The sequence below is a fragment of the Antedon mediterranea genome, chromosome 2 (genome assembly GCF_964355755.1).
Source record: "Antedon mediterranea chromosome 2, ecAntMedi1.1, whole genome shotgun sequence".
Taxonomy (NCBI): domain Eukaryota; kingdom Metazoa; phylum Echinodermata; class Crinoidea; order Comatulida; family Antedonidae; genus Antedon; species Antedon mediterranea.
The window spans coordinates 7,486,767-7,506,572 of record NC_092671.1 but is presented as its reverse complement, the minus strand read 5'-3'; the positions used below and the strand labels follow the sequence as shown (position 1 = coordinate 7,506,572).

At 29.9% G+C, this 19,806-nt stretch overlaps 1 protein-coding gene across 4 annotated transcripts in view; it reads right to left on the bottom strand.

Annotated features, from left to right (window-relative positions):
• The window catches only part of LOC140040250 (poly(rC)-binding protein 3-like), a 92,032-nt gene extending 72,557 nt beyond the window's left edge, over positions 1–19,475 (bottom strand). For 3 of the 4 annotated variants that reach the window (XM_072086038.1, XM_072086039.1, XM_072086035.1), the window contains exons 1-3: positions 19,394–19,475; positions 18,623–18,693; positions 13,346–13,430 (exon numbers count right to left, since the gene is read on the bottom strand). The gene's annotated coding sequence lies outside the window, so the exon portion shown is untranslated. Of the gene's footprint in view, positions 1–12,441; positions 12,554–13,345; positions 13,431–18,622; positions 18,694–19,393 lie in introns of those variants that run through there. The other variant, XM_072086036.1, reaches the window with a different exon arrangement.
• Positions 19,476–19,806: the final 331 nt, after the last annotated feature.

Here is a 19,806-nt window from a genome sequence, read left to right as displayed (position 1 = left end):
GGGGCAAACTTGCAGAAAGAAGTAGACGGGTGTTTTTACAGCCTTGAATTAGTTGATTCTATGTTGACGGATAATTTCAATTCAATTTTTATTTCAGACAATTGTCCATATGGTATAATACATTACAAAAAAAAATGAAGGAGAGAGGACCAAAACCATTATCTATTGATATATAGTGCCTCTCTCCATTTGTAGTACATGTTTGAATCCATCAACAAATATTTATATATACAAATTAACATTCTGTTTTCGCTTTTCATTATTCTTGTAAGAAATCGGTAAGTCGAAATCCTCAAATTTTCATAAAATGATGGAATATTGTTTTCCACATACACATTCCTAGCACTAAAAAATCTGGGTTGTCTCAATAACCTCCGGAAGGCATCATTATAACAAACTTTAAGTCGGTTGATATCTTTTTTTAAATGATTAGACCATAAAGGAGAACAGTACATGTTAATACAATATGATCTGAACAAAAAACATTTGATTGATTTGGAGCAGTATGAAAATTTCCTACATAAAACATTACCTTTAATAAATAGAGACCTATATTGGCGTTTATATCTGCCTCATCTCTTAGATTTGAAGTTAAAATATGGCCTAAGTACGTAAAATGATCAACATACTCCAGCGCCTTATCACCGAATACTGTTTAAGGAGCCCCATAGATTCTACGAATATTAGGACAAAATAGCATACAGTTAGACTTTTTATTATTATAAATAAAATAATGCTCAAATGCAAAACCCAGATGTTAACCAGTTTTTGATGGCAAGCCTACTGGAACTGTTTTACACTAAAAAAGTAATTCTTTTTCAAAATTATACACTCGAGCAAACACTTCAAAATAATTGTTTACAAAAGAAAAGGTAATTTTTCAATAACAAAGCAAACATGATTTAGCATATTAAACTTATTGCCTCAAACTAGCCTTACAACTTCTATGTCATTAAAAACATGATGTTTATAATGAATCACCATACTTATTATTTAGTACAATTTAATTGTACTTAATACATCAGAGTAGGGCAAACATCTGACCAATTAACTCTCTGACCTAAAGCTACTTCCAAGTAGTTATCAAATTATCAATCACACACTTCTCTAATAACACCGAAACATGATAAAAAGAAAAAGACAATTTGTTTGTTGTTGATTATTAAGTAGAAATTAATAATAGAGCTTCCATTTCCCATACCTCATCAAATTACTATTTAAATGAACAAAATCATATCAGTTATTATCAGAAAACAAACTTCAAAGACATTAGGTAAATCAATGATATTAAACAATAAGTCTGCCACGTTAATGTCTTTTCTATCCCTAGTATTGACCAATCCTCTAATGGCTCATTAAACAGACCTCTCTGACGCAACTACACACACTGTGCTGAAAGTTGCTATTAATAATAGTTTACAATGTATGTTTCAGAAGGAAAAAAAAACAACACAGAATTGAACATTAGTATCTGTGTATTCTGAAGAAGTAGGCCTACCACCACGGTTTGAAATCACTTATCGAGTTAACATTGATTTTAAGTTATAATTCAAACAAACGCAAAACAATTAATGAAACCTTAATGTATAAATAGAGCAAAGAGTTTTTGCTACTAGCAATGTCTACAACCATCAGACTGCTTGCGTTGGTCCATCTGTTAATTGAAATATGAAAAACAAATTGAAATAAAGTTTTTTTGTGGCACTGTTGTGTTGAATGCCACACTGACCATACTGTTGGATTTTGATCTACTGTAGTTTAGTTAAGATATGAAAGGTAAGTACAGTATGCCAACCTGGAAGAACTCAACGAAATGGAACTAGTGAATGTAAAACTGAGCTAATATGGTGACCACGACCAAAACAAGAACCTCTCACACACTACTATAGTTCTTTCAGTTGCACCAAATTGTCAAATCTCTGTTCAGTTGCCTCAGTTCCAGGTAAACAATACAATATTAGTTTGTTGGTGCAACATGGATCTCAACATTACCTGTCTACACTATCAAACTTTATGAGACCAAAATACATGATGTGCTCATAATTATGGACATGCTGATGTCATATCACTACCATATTTGGGCGTATCACTACCATCTTTGAGCACATCACACTTTTTTTGTCAAACTGGTTTGATAGTGTAGACAGGCTTTACATCTCACATACAATATCAACTGGAAGCGCTATGAGATGCAGCAATGTCATTTCCTTATACTACAACAAATCTTCACAAATCTATTTTTTTCTCCCAAATATTAGATCTGATAAAATAAGCTACAGTAATACTTTAAAGATTGAAAGTTCTATCAGCTACTAATCCTTTCAATTTTTAATCTTATCACATTTAGTTAAACTAGGTCTGCTTGGTAAATAGTTCAAAACCATTCAGATTTATGATAATATGAAACAAACTTAAGCTCTGTCTACACTATCAAACTAGTGTGATGTGCCCAAATATGGTAGTGATATGCCAAAATATGGTAGTGATGACACCACCATGTTCATGGGCACATCACATTTTTTTGTCACATAAAGTTTGATAGTGTAGACAGAGCATTAGAAAAAAAAGTGAGGTTTAAGCCTTTTTCAGATATATGTCTTATTAAAAAGTATAGCAACGTTTTAACTTGTAAAAATATTCTTGAACTTGTCTCCTACAAAGATTTGTACTAATAAAATACTTTGCTATACATTATTTAAAATGGCATAATTTAATTCCACCCACAATATGTTCTTTGAAATTGATAAACATATCAGCTGTTAATACTCTTCAAAGATAATGTAATTAGTAAATTCCTACGTTATTTTTCTTTCAGAAACCCCTCATTCTAGTTTAATTAGTATAGAAAAATGATTACTTAAACCGTCATTATGAGAGTTTAACAAAAGTGATCTCTATTTCACAGTTGTTTACAAAGAGAATGAAAGCTTATAATTAACACCGACCCGAGTGCGTCAATTCATTACGATGAAGTCAAATGTTTCTTTCTTGTTCACCGCATCAGGATTCATTACCCTTCAAATTGTACCTTCAGGTTCTACTAAAATGACATGCCGGTTAAGTTCAAAGGTCTTTCTATTGTAGCTATGCGAAAGGTTTATTAAGAGTATTGCCTCTGATACCCATGCTGTGAGTCAGGTCTGTAATGTGCTGTACTATGTGCATGCTTTAATGCTATAGTTAGCATTTTCAGGTCTAGACAGGAGCAATGGTGATTTTTTTCCAATGATTTCTCCTTGTTTCCCTGTATATAATTTGAGAGTAATTTAAAAACACTTTAAAAAGCACACATGATAATGGTGCTAATTCAATACAAACCATGCTACGCTACTTTTTAATCTAGTAATAGTGTAGAAAAAGCAATGAAATCTTCTGGCTCGAGATTGGAAAAAAAAAAATTACTTAGGAACTTATTCGCTTTGTACATTTTGTTTCAATAAAAACCTGCATGATTGGTCACAGCCGAGAGATACCTGTACAACAGGAGCCTTTAGACTTCATGCTACAAGTTTATCTCTGGAGAAATTGTAGTTCTACCAGTGTGGCCTAGTGTATCAATATCGCAGTGATTGTATCAATAATCTATACTGCCCAGTGACGCAAGTGTGAAGTCAATTGTTCTAATTTCAAGGATGAGCGTGAACATGTGGCGTGCCACTCGTCATACATGCCTCAGTAATTCTTAAGTAAATAAAAGATCTTTTGAATTTAGAAAGGGAGATAAACAAGCTTCCTAACGTGATCGATACAACTGATAGAAAACTAATGAACCTAGAGGTTTGGATTGCTAATCTGAAGAATGACCTCCGATTGACCCAGAAAACAAGTGGACCTGGATCTTGGTAATTAGTTCAAAGAAGATTTTATGAATAGTTGTTCAATTTTTTCTCTACATTAATCTCCTGAAGCATTTGTGTAAAGCGAATGTATTGCAATTTGAATTAAATGAGTTTAGACACGCAGGTATCTGATGTACTGTGCTACATTCCTCGTTAAATTCACTGCCTTAGATAAACTGGATTTGTTTCATGCTCTACAGCAACTTACGACTCAATCTATAAGTAAGTCATGAAATATTAGTAAGCATAAATAGTATAGAAAGAACATATAACAAATTGACTTCATACACCAAAAAAACATTAAACGATGTGCTGTATTGCACAGAACTAAATTACTAGCTTTATAAGAAAAATTCTAGTCTATATTTAACTTTAAATTAATATACAGGACATGAATTTTAAATTTAAATGCCAAAAAAAAGTTGTTTTTCACAATAATTGAAGTTTTGGAAGAGAAAACTATCTATACGTAAATTTGAAGAATTAGTGTACAAATTAGAATTTAGAAAATATCTGTTCAAATACTCTTTGAAGTTTAGGAGTCTTAAATTACGATTTAACAAACATTTTGATGCAAACGACAACCAAGCACAGTATATGAAAGTATAACTAAATCCAAAGGCAAATCACTGAAAAAATGACAATCACTGGCTGGATCTTATGGAGACAAATAATAAGCAAAAAGCTAATAAAACAAAAAAGTAAAACGGCCAGAAAGAATATGCCGTGTTAAATAATATACACTATTTATGTGCATAGAAGTCTGTCTTAAAAATTGTAAAAGTTATTGCCAAAATTGATACTTTATTTATTTGATTTGATCTGAAATTTAATCTAAATCATAGTAAAATATGGAAATTATAAATGAAAGATAGAACAAATTATATATTAAAATTTTTGTTAACATTTTGATGCAAACGTCGGCCATATATATAAAATATTAAATACTATACAATATATTAATGCTACATTAAATTTGATCAACATCTAATAATTAACAAACTTAACATGTATTTTATTTATTTTTTTTTTTTGGAAAAAAAAAACCATGCATAAATCTTCACACAGCCTTCCTGTGCTATTGACTCCTTTTAATATCAACTATTATGTAATAATTATGAAATATTACTTACAACTGTCGAACAAAATTCTTACAAGACAGGAAGCTTAACATTCAATGAAATATACATTACTTATATATTTCACTACATCAAGAGAAACGGTAAAAATTAGAGTAAAAATAATACTAATGGAAAAAAGCAACGCTGACTAATTTACGGCTACTTATATGCCATTTCAATAGGCAACGTATAATAAATCACGACTAACAACGTAAAATACATATATTTATGTGAAGAAAGATTTTAAACAAGATGCATGTAATAGAAACCTATTAAATATAATGCATTTTTTTCTGCATAATATATATATAAGAGTATAATGCAAGTTCCATGATCTTTTATTTTTTTAAATTGGATCAAATATGTACGTATGGATGGATATGACATTACATGCCATTGCTTGTCAATAAGTAATGCACATGTGGTTGAATTCTTGTTATGGAAAATTTGTCAAATAAAATTTGAATTTGATTTAATTTTGTCAACTTATGCCCATGCCAAGCATTGTATATCATGTTAGTCCTGTTAGTCTTGTTATATTATTGTTGAATGTTTAGGAGCAGACGTACTTTAATGTAATTTCTTGTAAGGACAAATAAATGAGATTCTTGGAAAGATGAAAGAAGAAAAAAAGAAAACCAATAAATTATAGAGGTAACAAAACATAGCTTTTTTCCTAGACTCTGTGTCTACAGTTAGGTAATATTTATATCCTCAAATATAGTCCAGCGGTCCTCAAATATAGTCCAGCGGTCCTCAAATATGGTCCAGCGGTCCTCAAATATAGTCCAGCGGTCCTCAAATATAGTCCAGCGGTCCTCAAATATAGTCCAGCGGTCCTCAAATATAGTCCAGCGGTCCTCAAATATAGTCCAGCGGTCCTCAAATATAGTCCTCAATATAATTATTTCTTTTGTTACACACAATAAATAAATTATAAAATATTTTCTAATATTTCTTTCATTAAATTAATGAACTAATTTTCAGATGGAAAAGTACATGGCTTGTTAATTTTATAATTTTGTATTGCATTTTAATATTGTTTTATAAAACTATTCATTTATATTTTTGACTTAAATAAAATAATTTATAGTAAACCTTCAATAAAATTTAGTATCAAAGCAATATGCATAAAATGTTTTTTTACAAATAGTTTGCAATAACCATAAATTTCTATTTAACAAATAACATAGAGTATATACATGTACACTGCATCTGTACTTTTTATAAAAGTATTCATGTTAAAGGAACTGGGAATTTTTTATGGTCATATCCTATTAAAAACATAATCACGCATTCAGCACTCTAAAATAATTGTTAAACGTTGAGTAAATGGCAGATATAACTAAAATTCATGTGCATAGCTATACTTAGTATTGTTTGTCGCTAATTTTGCATATTGGATATCGAGTCCATTAAGCGTAGAGTGGCTATTGTACTAAAGGAGTTGGAATATGCTTATTGATTTGTAGGAAAGATTTGTACGTTAAACAGGCCAAAACGTGTCGCAAACAGATGTTAATTTTCTTTTGTGCTGTACGTCAGGAAATACAGCCCTGTATATTCTGTATTGTTTCACAAGGATGGTTATGTGTATATAGCATTATTGATTTGTGTGTGTATGAAGCAAATCTAGTACATTAAATGTCACTGTTTACAAAGACAACAAGGGCTACAATAGGAAACACTTGGCAAAATATGATTTTTGCACAGCTATTTATAGTAATATTGCTATTTATCAATATCCAAAAACAATAGAAACCTGAGAAATCTTTTTTACAGTTATGAAATTCCATAGAAAATATTTTAAAAACTAAAAAAAACACTAAACCACGATGAAAAAATAGTAATAATTTATTATTGTTATGGCAGTGATAATAATGTAAATTGCAGCTATATTATTTTACCGGACAAGTAGTATTTTCACAATTACAATTTTCTATGTAACAGGCCTGCACATCATCAACTTTTGGAATAAAGCGAAAAGTTAGCTCATATCATGTTAATATTTTGTATATTGTTTTTAATACTTTATATTACTAGGTAACTCATAACTATTTCTACTCCACTCTCTGAAACTCTGTCTACACCATCAAACTAGTTTTACCAAAAAAAAGTGTGATGTGCCAAATATGGTAGTGATATGCTTAAATATGGTAGTGATATGCTTAAATATGGTAGTGATTTCATATATGGACACATCACATTTTGTTGTCACATAAAGTTTGATAGTGTAGACAGAGTTTTAGACTCAAATGAAGGAAGTATATTTAATCCATGTGTTGAATTGGTAGAAAGTACAACAAGGTTTTACCGGCCTAAAGAAGAAAGTTTCAGAATACTGACAAATAAAAAAGGAGGACACCAGAAAATTGTAGCAACATAGAGAGCAACATTATAAAGTTTAAATCTAAATTCTATCAATTATCTGTTCCTAAATACCTTCACGGTAGTCTATTTGAAAATTTCAGTTTTATCCTCTGCCTAATCCAGTACCATTGTGTTGATGTATGTGCGTGTGTGTATGTGTGTAATTTCTGTTCTAAAGTCATGTCCAAGAGATTAAAGCTCTCCAAAAAATGCAGACAAACATAAACTCCTTAGATTGCAGGAGAACTTACTACTTGAATCAAGCAGTTAAAAACCTTTTTAAAATAAATGTATCAACAGTCACGTTGGCTGAAATCTCTTGCATTTAAAATGGATGTTTCTTTTTAAGTACAGTTTTACTGCTGATGAAAATAGATAGGGATTGTTTTTAAGGCTGGTGAAAAACATTTCAAATCATTAGACATATGATAATAATTAATAACTTTAGACTATTAATTATTCTTTAATAAAAATGTGCTTGATACTAATTCTTTATACAAAACTAAATTATTTACATATGAAATTATATGAAATAATATCAAGAAGAAAAATCGGCAAAACTGGAAAAAAAACACATGGAAACCGCTTTTTGCTCGACACAGACATAATATACACATCAGAGTTTTTCATAATATTCTGAATTCAAAATTGGATAGCAATTATACATCGTCTTACACATGAGTATATAGATTATTGTATTATTTTTGGTTGTATTTAACTCACAAATTCTGAACTTTATATCTACATAGGCCTACACATTTGTCACATATTGAATTGGTTTTTACTACTGGGTAAGTTGGAATAATTGTAAAGCTAATTGTTTTCCAGGGTACTTAACACTATGACTGACAATGGGGGCAGTATTACTACATTGAGAAGTCAACCATGAATAAATACACAGGCATACATGCTAACATCTTTTTTTGAGCTCTGGAATTCAAAAACTCTATATCAAAAAACAGTTTATTTATTACCGAAACCAGAGGGGTGGAGTGAAGAGTGATTTCGTGGTGGTCATTTGCGGAATCTTCTACCATTGTATGGCGTGGTAAAACTCATTGTATACAGAATAGATAAATAACAATTAAATTGTTTAGTTTATCAGGTGAAAATAATTTGGTACATCTTACTTGTTTACTTGTTTCCCGTACACTTTCGTCTACGGGATCGAGGCGAAGCACTCAGTGCTTAAAAGCCCCTCTTAGCAATAAAATCCTATTCTATATAGGGTGAAAACTTCAGCGGGTGGTTGGACCATGCGACGTTAAGTTTTGCTTTGAACAAGTTCACCGTAGCACATGAAACTACATCCGTAGGCAGAGCTCCATAAGAGAATAACTCTCCTGGAGAACGTGTCCCTCCTAATATTAAGACAAGAGCTTTTAAACTTGAGTTTATATGGGTGTCCACGGGTCCGAGATTCTAGATCAAATTAAAAAAATGTGTTGATCGAAATACGATCGAAACCTTTTACAATCCTAAAAACTTGGATAACATCTGCTCTCTGCCTTTGATATCTCATGGTAGGAAGACCAAGAATTCTCAAACGTTGTCCATACGGGATATTACGGTACCTAGGAATCAATCTTGTTGTTGCTCTTGACCTTCTCTATTTCATCCTGATCTCGTTTTCTAATAGGATTATAAACAGTATTACAATATTCAAGTGTTGGCCTGACAATAGACTTATACAGCTTCAAAAATCCATCTTTATTCAAGAATTTAAATGATCTCTTAGACAATTAGGCTTAATTTATTTGTTATGGTTATTCTCTTCATCACGATTCTAGGAACTGTGATGTAAGAGGAATAGGTTATCAGCTAATTTACACTAATTATCTTTCTACAGTCAATAATAATAATTTTTAAGGCAAATCAAACGATAAAGTATAGTAAAACAGTCACCAAAGTGGTAAGCTTTCAGAAAACACTATTTTCAGGCCTTCATCAGGCCTATTATACAGAGAAATTCTAAACCAACCTGTAATATACTGGAAATTAATTATTTAATTTAGAGTTAAAAAGTTTTAAAATATCAACTTGCCCAATTTAAAACATTTATTTCTGATAAAGTAGTGGAATTCAGACATTTTTATTGCAATTATTTACACATAGAACTGGAGAATCACATCGTGTTCAAAATAATAGCCAAAGGAATTAAAAGTGAAAATCCTTTAAATCTCTTCTCGCTATAAAATCCCACGAGGCCCCTTTGTGAAAAGTCACATTTTCAGTTAAAGTTAGCGTAAATTAGCTCGCAACCAGGTTGGTGTCAGTTCCACAAGCTCACGTCACAGTTTCCGGACTCAGAATCTGCCATGTAATTTGGGAAAGTGATTGAAAAAAATAAGCACATATATAAATTAGAACTTAATTGGTTAAATTAGAAAACCGTTAGTGGGCATGGCAATAACTAGTAGTGAGTATTTATCACCACAAAAGCTTCTATACTCCGAGAATAAAAGACATTTATATTACATCCCACTTGAATGCTTTTAGCAAGAAAATAAATTATCAAAATATCTTAAAATGAGAATGGGGAAGGAAAGAATTAAGTAAAAGCCTAAACAGTTTAAAAAAAAACAAATATCAATCAATCATATAAATAATAAATTGTTATATAATTAGAAGACCATATTCAAGATTATGTTTGAATGTAGAAGAATACAAAAGATTTTTTTTTTATCAAAATGCCCTTTTTTTTAATAAACTAAACAATGTTGCCATGAGCATTATGTTTGAAACTACCAATATTATGATTGATAACATCAACTTTTATTTTCTTTCTTTGAGTTCATCAAAAGAAAACTATACACAGTCACAAGAGAACGACTTGAATAGATTTAGGATTATTTTACAAAATATGAAGAATTTACGACATACTTTGGGCTTTGCTGAAAACCTTTATTTTTGCAATACTATATGTTCATGATTTTGCACATCAGACACTTTTCCACTTTTTTATTTTCACTATGAGTTATACCCTTAGAATAAAAAGAAAATGCATGTATATTGGCTCAACGATAATTACTCCTGTGGACAAATTTATTTTCAAGCACTCTTAAATTTTGTGACGAAATATAAGGCCGCACAAAAATAAAGGATTTTACACATTCGATCAGTATTATTATAAAGAACTTATTGCACTTATATAGATTGTATTCCTCATTCCTGTAGATTTTATTGAACCTAAATATAAGAATATCTTCAGCCATAACATAAAATGTATTATGTTACATTTAGAACATTTTTTTCAAAACCGGATTTAAAAAAAAAACAAAACATAATTCCAACATAGTATATAACTATAGCAAAATGTAGGGCTATGTTTGTTATGCTTTTAAAGGAAAGATATCCGTCTTTGCTTTTAGTAATGTATTGTAAAAATAATTATTGTTGAGCCCAAGGATTGATTTCAAAACAAATTATTTTTATATTTTAATTGATGAAACTTTTTTATATTTCTGTACATAAAGTAGTTCATTATGCAAGAACGAAAATTCATTGCGAACATACAGTAATCCTGTATAATACATTCTAGATGACCTCTAGGTTTAAAGACCTCTCGTGGCCTACAAATGACATTTCTATTTTATAATATAAAACTACACATTCATTTTGAATTTCACGCTGTTCTATTAAACATACAGTTTAAGGAATATGAGTTTTTAATATAAATTTCAATTGAAAAAATTGTGTAAATTATAATTATGATAAAATCTTTTCATCAACACTAAACTTTGAGAATCATTGCTTTTTATTTCAAATTTATTTTAAATATGTGCAGTAGAAAAATGTGGAAAATGGACAAACACAAACTGTCTCACTCCCTCCTATAATAACTAAAAATCCTTCCACTTAAAATCACATTTGAGCCAAAGATTCTGGTCTAGGTTATTAGATCTTCACTACATTTTAGATATAATTGTAATTAACAAATAAACTCTATATCAATTTATACAATAAAAAAAAAATAAATATATTTTATTCTACATTTTTGGTGCAAAAACTACAATTATTTGTCAATAATATTAAACAATTTGAGTTGATAATTTATTTGAATTCAGAGTTTAAATAATTACCAAACAGATTAATATTTACCCTTAAAACATTTAGATAGACACTAAGGTACAATCAAACAAAAGTAGACCATAAATGTATAATTAGCCTATGATTCTATTTTGCAACACCTGGCTAATATGTAGATCACCATTATACAAACACATGTCTTATTTAAATTTCTAAAAGCCCACCTGTTCATCTTCACTTACCGCTTGCGTAGTAAGCATACAAATGTATACTTACTATTTATTTAATGCAAAATATGTCGGATTTCAAAACTACAAATGTAATTTTATTTTTCAACTGAATTCCTCTAGGGATTGTAAGAGTTGAATCAAGAAATATTCCATTCTATAAACATTTTCAAATCTAACACAAACATGGAACCTGAATATAGGCCCTAATCTTGCCCTATTTGGAGACTGAGTTGTAGATCCAGAACCATGACTCAAACTTCAAGTCCGCCACTCAACCAAAATAAAAATATTTCAAAAATATAGGTCTGTATTTTGCAATCATAATTAAAACCGATGTTATAAAATGTGATTATTGTGAACAAAAACATCTAGGAATACACCAAACCTACTACTATCTCAATCAATATAAATTTTTGACTTAGAAGTTCATAATTTTCTGGTTCAAAGCATTTCTCAATGACTAACGCGACTCGAAATTTCAACATCTGTTAAACCGTAAGATCAAAATACATGCCTACAATTGCGAAGCTAGTTAAATAGATACGTGTATACAACTAAGCTTTACCAATAGTTAAGATTAAGGATTAGGTCATGTGATTAACATAGAAGCAGAGACGACTGAAAACATATGCAACAGAATCCTACGTATGATATATGCGCTTTGGTACGCATTTTAATGCAGTTGTGTACACGTTACAAACACATCGTTTCTAAACATAGTTAAATTTGAGATCAAATGAAAATTAGCCGTCTCAATAAATCATCTCTCAGCTTAGATTACCTTACAACTCCATTAATGTGAGTAAAATTGTTTCTAAAAACCTAAAGATTACATCAATCATATTATCTTACCTGGATAATGTACAGAGAGGTTTGTCGTCCGCTATCGTAAGTGATATGAGGGTTTTTGACAAGATAATAATGGTTTTAAAAATAACATGGATACCATGGAAGAATCAATTCCTTGCCACGGGAAAGAATAAATACAATTAGGACCGAAATGAATCACCAACGTCACCGAATTCACAATTCTACACTTTATTTTGCCTTGGAAAAATCAATAAAGATTTTGCGACCAATGAATGCAGCTGTATTTGTCCCAAGTGGTTTTAATTTATGATGGGTAATTAGCGTTAATAAATGTGAAAACCTCCACGACTTTGATTACATTGGACAGTATAGATGCAGCTCTTTACAAGGCCTTGGATAATGTCACTACTCAACTGTCTTCATCTTATTAGATTCCATTATATCTATTGTTGTCATTGTTTATTAAGTAGTTGTTGTTATTGTCAATATCATCAATATAATTATTTGAATGGATTGTTGTTTTTTATTTGAAACCTATACTAAAGTTCCATGTTTAATATAATACATCAAATTAAACATACAAACCAAATTCATATAGTTGAAAATTGAATAATTAAATTACCGGCTATATTATTTATATTTAACTCCAACCTTTAAGCATGTGAAACTTGGTAAATGGTGTACATTATATATAGATATCTAAAATACTGTCAACTCTCCTAATCTCTGAAAATTCTCCCAAAACAAGATTTTTCTTAGGAATTTGGACCTCAAGAAAAATCTGGTTTTGGAGAGTTTTGGTAATGGGATAGTAATAATAAAATGTGAAAACTAGATCTATGTCAATGGATTAGCATAAAAATAAAAAATCAAGAATATTTTTTTTTTTAAATATACATTTTTTTTTTATATATTAAACAATATGAGAAAGGAAGAACATACTCACCATATATGGTAGTAGCCAACTTTGTTCTGTTTGGCACTGAATTGTTTCACTTTCTCGTTGTACAGTACTTAGTCTTAGTCATTGTCTAAAAAAGATAAAATACCAATAAAAAAACCAATAATATTGGTTTTCTACTCATATATTATATGCACTGATACCGTTTAAATAACATAGTAAAAAACTTGACTCCAAATAACGAGAGCCAAGCCATGATCCAACATTGAATCATGGTCTGCCACTCATTATGTGGAGTTTTATAATAAAAAGATGTTACCGTATAGTTATTATTAGTTCAGTACATTTAGGCCAAAAAGTAAATAAAATACATATTTTATTTAGTAAAACCAAATGTGTATAGATATTTAATTTGTGTATTGTATATTATACTGTGTATTTATCAAAATAGTAATAATTCAATTATTCTTATATATTGTTTTTTTTTTCTTATATCCCTGGGATTAAACTTGATCCAGTATTATAATGTTACAATACAATATGTTATAATATCAAAATGAAAGTAAATGTTGTAAGTAATAAATGTTTCTTCTTTTTAACTTTCAGCTGCCTTCCTATTTTTTCATTATATAGCTTCCTGTGCAATTACCTGAATTGATTTTTTTTTAAAGAACTCTTGTTTTGGTGTATAAGATTTCTTTTTTAACTGAATATTGTAAAAAGATCAATAAACCAATCAATCAATTAATCAACTTAATTAATCAGTACAGTTAAAGCGGCGAGAATTCTTATCACTGGTATTTATGTTATTGTCATTTTATTCTGCCTCTTTGCAGGCTCAAGGTGTTTAAATTTATGCACTGTTACCAACAGAAAATGCTTCCCAAAGGAGCCGCGAGTAGCGCCATAGCCTTCAGCTTCTGTTAACAATAAGGACAAGACAAATCAGAAATTATTCTTTATGTGTTTAGTCTTATTACTGAGCCGTTGTTCTAATTTAAAGTACTTTAAATGCCCTCACATTTAACTTTTGGAAAGTTCTTTCCGCACATATTTGCAGAATCAATTGAACTTTATTTCATCATGTTTTTAGGCTAATTAATGTCTTAGAACTTTAACAATAAACTTTTACAACAACATATGAAATGTGTACTGTCAAAAAATAAAGATTAAATTGCAACATTTATAATAAAGAATAAAAGTATGCATGCATGTACAGTATACTGTATTTGACCAAGAATAATCATAATTCAATTCAATTCAACTTTATTTAATCACAAAGACCGACAGTAAACATATGGTTGTTCCTCCCCTATGTGTTTCCTGTCACATATTTCGTAGTTAATAATTGTTTGTTGTTGTTTATGATGTGTTTGGCAATAAAGAATAAAAATAATGTTTATTATTTTAAATAAAATATAATGTAGATTATTAATTTTTTAAATGTTTAGAAAAGAAATTGATATGAATTAATAAAACTGTTCATTTTTTTCTTTTTTTGCATTATGAGGCCCACAAGTTGGTGTACACTGAAAAAAAGGAAATCTATGTATTAAATCCAACATACCCTTTGAATAATATAAATAAAAGATATCCTTTTGAACGATTGAATTACATTTTTTATATCAACATAAATAAATCAACTAAATTGGTAATTTGCATATTTATAGCGAATCAAAAATGTCATTTATAGATAGAGGTATGTTTTATTCAGTAAATGAAAACTACCTACGCAGTTTTGAATAATCTGTATTTCTGTATTATGGAACTTAATATATATATGTTGTGACATTATGTTTAATGGTAGAGGGTGTCCAATGAATTGACCAAAGCCTTATTATAAACTAACAATATACTTACCGCAATCCATTTACCTTTATGTCAAATTTAGGTTATTAATTAGTCACTAGTAATTAGCTAACATGTCAACTTATGTTTATAATATAATCTTGAAAATGTTCTACAAAACACCTGCACATACATGTTATGGTCTACTACTTATTTTGCTTCTGTTATCATACTTAATAACAGAGACCATTTAGGCTAATTAGTCGCTAGTAATTAGCTAATCTGTCAGCTTATGTTTATACTATAATGTAGAAAATTGTCTAAAAAATACCTGCACATACATTTTTATTATTTTGGGGAAATCTAGTTATTTGGTTATTAAACTTCAAAGAGATCACTAAGAAAAAAAAAGATTATTTGTTTAAAATACAAACTGAATGGCGGCAAGGCCTATAGTTATATAATAATAACTCTCCTGAGGACGATCAAAGCGTATTGATCGAAACGTCGAACTAATATACGTGGTTTATCACAAACTACACACACAATAATAACTATATTTCAAAACAGAAATCATTTTGTGCTTTTAACAACATTTAACCTTTAATATATGTTATATGTAAATGTAAATGATATATATATATATATATATAAGTGAGTGGAAATAAATAAATAAACGAAACGAAATGAAACAAGGCCGTTATTTCTTAGTTGTATTCATATTGTAAAATCAATTATATATTTTAAAACCATGAGGGCACACATTTTTAAATATGTACATTATAGTATGAATGATATTAAACCCAAATAATTTTATTTTCAAAAACTAAATATATTTATTTTATGCTGAATGAAGTAAACATTAGTTTGTACTGGGAAACAATTTACACTTCATAAAATTCATTTACATTGTGTTTTTCTAGAGACACTATACCTTTAAGTTTAAGCCTTATCGTTTGAATTTCCGTTTTTTTCTGATTATACAGCCAAGACACATCAGCCTTATCCAGGGACTTGATTTAATGTACACGCCTGTTCGGATGTTACATAATTATACTTTCAAAACTATATTTCCATCTGACATGTTCTGCCAATATCCATTGCATATTAAAACAAATTATACATTAAGTTGCTGTAGGTATGGGCAAAAAGGGTAATGATATACCAAGTGCATTTTTGAAAAGCTTATAAAGTAATCTGATGGCGAAAATAAGTCTATGACTTTAAGTTACGTTTCACACAAGATTCAAAATGATTGTTGATGTATGCATTGTGGCTGTATTTATTAACAATGAGTCAATGTACGTTAAGTTTAATGAACTGAAATCCAATTTAGTGTGAACATGCCTTTGGCTTGATGATATATAATGACCCCACGATTATGGGCATTGTCCTACAGAAATTTGTGTATTATTGAAAAAGTGCAATTTGATGTTAAGCTAGGGGTAAGCTAGAGGTTACTGGTATTTAAAGCCCCATTCCCTACGTTTTTTAGATCTAATTTAAGATCACAAACTATATTTAATGTAAAAATAATACTATATGGTCCTATTGCGATAACTTTTTTCGTCTTTAAACGGTTAAAAATGTGAAAAATAAGTCGATTCTAATAATTATAGCGGCCCGCTATAAATCCCAAAATGCATTGCGCGCGGATGGATATTTTTGTTTTTCACCTGTAATTTGCCCACTTTTCGATCGATCGTGAGGCCAATACAAATGGAAGACTCCTAACTTTTCAGCGAAAATACCGGGTTTTCCCCAATTTGTATCAACGGAGTCTGGCAAAAATAGAAAGACAATTAATGCAGCAACTATACAACGTCAGGCTAGGTATATAGGTAGCGTACGATGTTCGTACGTTACCGATGTTTACCAGCTAGGCCTACAAAACTAAGCCTAGCTAGGCTAGGCCTAAGACCGTCCACGAGAGGTCGATCGCCGCGAGCTACTTAGGTAGTGCATTGTTTCTCACTTTTTATCATAATTTACCATAAAACGTACATTTAAGACAAGGAATGACATGGTTTAATGTTTTTAAAGTGATATATATGTATTATTTTCCAAAAAACGTCCAAAATTGCAGGGAAGGGGTCTTTAAGTATTGAACTGCCTTGGTTATGTTTCTGAAGAATAATGAATACTTATTTGACGTTCCATTTCAAACATAGTACCATCTCTACCAAATACATCATCATCTTTCAAATTCATTTAATAGTTTATTTAACTAATTTCATCAATTAATATTATAATTTCCATCTTTACATTGGCAGAACAAGGTCATACACTCGTTCAAACTTCAAAACCTGGCGTAGATGCCTTTTTTCTGTATGTATATATTACCATCTTATTACTACTCCTCCTTTATAGCATAACCCTAAGGCCGCAAAACATGTGTTGCATTCAAACAGCATGACCTGCACACTATCACAGGCCACTGAGAAATGTAATAAGAAATTTATATTGTCACAAATAATTATCATTTTTGTTTTTATATTTTTTTTAAAGTGGTGATCAGACAAGATTTTCTCTAACCCATATTTGAATTTTTATGGAAGAAGCACAAACAACATTTTGAGAAAGCAAGTTCCAATTCTAAACTGCTCTTGATGTAAAAATATGTCTCCTAAAGAATGACCTTATGTTTTTGTGAAAGTTGATTTTTTATATAGCCTATCCCTTTCAATAGAATCAATATTTCTAGAGACATTTTTGTATTTCTAGAGACAAAGTTGTACTACAAAGGTGCACTAAAAGATTGCCCTCCCTCAAATTACAAACAGGGTATAAGTATTTAATCAAAAAGACTTACACTGGAAGTATTGGCCAATTTTCATTTACTGGAAACTTTGTTTGTTATACAATGTCTTCTAAAAAATAAATAAAAGCAACATTTATTTTTAGTATTTTAAAGTACCAAACAAACAAAAAATATTTAAACATAAACTGATTTTCATTTTTGTATGTGCACAGCCCAGAACAATGAAATCCGGGCCTCCATGGATACATAAAGTTTAATTAAAATCTAAATTTTGCATAAATATCCATGTAAATGCAAGATAATTAACCATTTCTAACATGCTTTTGGAAAATGAAAAGGAAATATATTTCATGTTTTATGAATTCTATTGAAAAGATAGACTTGAATGGATGGCTGATGTTGACTCAATGATGTTGATTATTTGACACAAATAATTCAGTAGGTTTGGTATTTTCCATACATGCGCAATCAATTGTAGAAAAAACAGATGAATTAAGGATGTCCACATTTAAAAAATTGTCTTTAGCTGGTAACAAAAAACAGAAGAAATATAGAGATTGACCCTTTTTATGATGACTTCCATAAATTACTATTCACAACAAACTTCTTTTTTTTTTCACTTAGAAGACAGTTCTAGAAATGTCAAGATTTCACAAATTCATTATTAAATCCTCTACCATGCAATATTAAATGAGATGCACTGGAATGATAATTCTATTTAAATATGCATAAATGTTCATGAATATTTAAAATACAGAAATGTTATACTGTACCATAATGTATCTCATAGGTATCATTTCTTTTCATTGTTAACTTCTGGCCAATTACCAATAGTTAAGCTAAGCTGAAACAAAATAATAATAATAATAATAATAAGATTTATACAGCGCACATATCCACTAAAGTACTCAAGGCGGTTAAACAAAACCCTTTTTCGACAAAGTTGATTGTATTCTAGGTAGGTAAGTAAGTAGGTAAGAAAAAGTCCATTTTCCCGACCAAAGCAAGAACAGTTCCATGTTGTGTTCCAGTAGCTTGCATTTCAATACTAGAGAAAATGGAGATTATCCTGTAAACATGAATATAGTATCATTAAAATGGTAGGTTTATGTAAAGTAAATTTATTTATGTATATAGTTAACACCAAAAGTTTCTGCATAAAAGGCGCTGAAATTTGTGTTTTTAAACAAGTTTTTTATAATATTTACAGTTGTTGCAGTTGACTTGGTATACTATTCCAGATTAGTCATCCTTCTTGATTTTATCTTTCAGGTGAACTAGGAGGTATCTTAAGGAGTTTCTTAAGCTCTGTCTACACTATCAAACAAAAATGTGATGAGCCCATAATTATGGATATGATGATGTCATATAACTACCATATTTAGCCATATCACTACCATATTTGGGCACATCACAATTTTTTGTTTATCAAAATAGTTTGATAGTGTAAACAAAGCTTTATATAGGAGTGGAAAAAACAATGAACCCTTGTACAAAGCAGATATTTTTCTAGAAGTTTTTCTAGAAATAAAAATAATACTAACCTTGTTAATTGTCTAAACCATAATTCTAAAATAGGTAGAAGATTTTGATATTTTCTTCAAATGTCACGACACATCATGTTTTGAAGACTGAGAGAATTCTGTGGTACGTGCATGGTGAGCCATCATTTGCATAAAATTAAGTATAGTTACTGTAATAGTCTGCAATATGATGATAGAAAAAAAGAGATTCACTAGAAAACACATTTGATAATATCTAAGAAAAAAGTGACGCAATAGTCTGTGTTTGATATATTTGTGTGTCATTAAAGTTTAAATAATTGGGCTATCAAGTTAATATTCTGGCTCCAGCATCCATTCTGCGAGTTAAAAAAAGAGTAATTTCCCTTAAGCGACATACCTGACGCATTTATGGCCTAGCTTTTAAATATCCCACAGAACCATTAATACATTCA